The sequence below is a fragment of the Procambarus clarkii genome, chromosome 47 (assembly GCF_040958095.1).
Source record: "Procambarus clarkii isolate CNS0578487 chromosome 47, FALCON_Pclarkii_2.0, whole genome shotgun sequence".
Lineage (NCBI taxonomy): Eukaryota > Metazoa > Arthropoda > Malacostraca > Decapoda > Cambaridae > Procambarus > Procambarus clarkii.
The window spans coordinates 31,037,596-31,040,197 of NC_091196.1; the positions used below are offsets into that span (position 1 = coordinate 31,037,596).

A 2,602-nucleotide genomic window follows, 5' to 3' on the forward strand; every position below is an offset into this window, starting at 1 on the left:
GGAAAGAGATGGTTGGGTTGACTGCATCAATCTGAACCTAAAAAAAGCTTTTGATACAGTCCCACAAAAGAGGTTGTTGTGGAAACCAGAACATGCTGGATGGGTGACTTCTTCTTGAGATTATCTTGAGATGATTTCGGGGCTTTTTTTTAGTGTCCCCGCGGCCCGGTCCTCGACCAGGCCTCCACCCCCAGGAAGCAGCCCGTGACAGCTGACTAACTCCCAGGTACATATTTACTGCTAGGTAACAGGGGCATTCAGGGTGAAAGAAACTTTGCCTATTTGTTTCTGCCTCGTGCGGGAATCGAACCCGCGCCGCAGAATTAAGAGTCCTGCGCGCTATCCACCAGGCTACGAGGCCCCCAAAACATTATTGCCAACAGCATTTGGTGTTCCCAGGCGGTCACCCATCCAAGTACTAACCAAACCCAACGTTGCTTAATTTCGCTGATCGGACGAGAAGCGGTGTTCTCAACGTGGTATGGCCGTTGGCATACTTCTGACAGGCAGACTTCTGACATGGATGAAAATTTTTCTAATTGACAGACAGATGAGGGCGGTAATCAGAGACAATGTGTCTGACTGGAGGAGTGTTACCAGCGGAGTACCACAGGGCTCAGTTCTTGCACCAGTAATGTTCATCGTCTACATAAACCATCTACCAGAAGGAATACACAATTATATGAACATAATGGAGGATGTTAAGATACTGGGGAAGACAGGAGACGCAGACGATTGTAATGCCCTTCAAATTGATCTAGCTAAAATAAGTGCTTGGAGCATCAAGTGGCAAATGGAATTCAATATTAATAAATGCCAAGTTATGGAATATGGAACCGGAGAAAATAGACAACACACAAAATACAAATTATGTAAAGGAATTACAGAACTCTAATAATAGACAAACAAACAAAGAACATTGTGAGAGGAGCGTACGCGTCGCTTTCCAACTTCAGACTTTATTTAGAATTTCACACTCCATGTAATTAAAAACAACTGTTTATGCCTTTTGTGGGACCAAAATTAGTTGTATGATGCCCAAATCTCAAGAAGCACATCAATAAATTGGAAAAAGTGCAACGCATGCTACAAAATGGCTTCTGGAACCGAAAAACAAGAGTTACGAGGAGAGACGAGAGGCACTTAACATGCCAAAACTAAAAAAATAAGACAAAGAGGTGATATGATCACCACTTACAAAATACAAACAGGAATCGACCAAATTGACAGAGGAATTCCTGAAACCAGCAACGTCACGAACAAGAGGACTCAGGGTCAAGCTAAGGAAACAAAGGCTTCGAAAAAATATTAAAAAGTTTTCTTTTGCAAACAGAGTGGTAGACGGTTGGAACAAGTTAAGTGAGAAGGTGATAGAGGCCAAAACCATCAACACGATTCTCAACAAGATTCTCAAGGGAATTGATAGGGTAGATAAAGACAGGCTATTTAACACAAGGGGCACATGCACAAGGGGACACAGGTGGCAACTGAGTGCCCAAATGAGCCACAGAGATATTAGGAAGAACTTTTTCAGTGTCAGAGTGGTTAGTAAATGGAATGCACTAGGAAGTGATGTGGTGGAGGCTGACTCCATACACAGTTTCAAATGTAGATATGATAGAGCCCAGTAGGCTCAGGAATCTGTACTCCAGTTGATTGACGGTATAGAGGCGGGACCAAAGAGCCAGAGTTCAACCCACGCAAGCACAATTAGGTGAGTACAATTAGGTGATTAGGTGAGTACACACACACACACGCACACACACACACACACACACACACACACACACACACACACACACACACACACACACACACACACACACACACACACACACACACACACACACACACACACACACATACACATACACACGCACACACACACACACAATTAGGTGAGTACACACACACACACACACACACACACACACACACACACACACACACACACACACATTGCAGGAGTCATTGCAGATGACGCAAAATTAATGAGAAGAGTTGTGACAGACGAGGATTGTAGGATCCTCCAAGAGGACTTAAACAGGCTGCAGAGATGGTCAGGGAAATGGCTACTGGAGTTTAACACCAGTAAATGTAAAGTTATGGAAATGGGATCAGGTGACAGGAGACCAAAGGGATAGTACACAATGAAGGGGAACAGCCTACCTGTAACGATTCGAGAAAGAGACCTGGGAGTGGATGTGACACCTAATCTAACTCCTGAGGCACATATAAATAGGATAACGACAGCAGCGTACTCTACACTGGCGAAAATTAGAACTTCATTCAGAAACCTAAATGAGGAAGCTTTTAGGGCGCTTTACACTGCCTACGTGAGACCCGTCTTAGAGTATGCCGCGCCATCATGGAGCCCCCACCTGAAGAAACACATAAAGATACTGGAGAAGGTTCAGAGGTTTGCGACGAGGCTTGTCCCAGAGCTACGAGGGATGGGATATGAAGAGCGGCTGAAGGAACTGAACCTTACGACACTAGAGAAAAGAAGGGAGAGAGGAGATATGATAGGGACATATAAAATACTGAGGGGAATTGACAAAGTGGAAATAGATGAAATGTTCACACGTAATAATAACAGAAC

At 44.2% G+C, this 2,602-nt stretch overlaps 1 non-coding gene across 1 annotated transcript; it reads right to left on the bottom strand.

Moving 5' to 3' along the window:
* Positions 1-374: 374 nt before the first annotated feature.
* Positions 375-493, bottom strand: LOC123763126 (5S ribosomal RNA). Its single transcript, XR_006773399.2, has one exon. It is a non-coding gene; the product is annotated as a 5S ribosomal RNA (ribosomal RNA).
* Between the last annotated feature and the right edge of the window lie 2,109 nt (positions 494-2,602).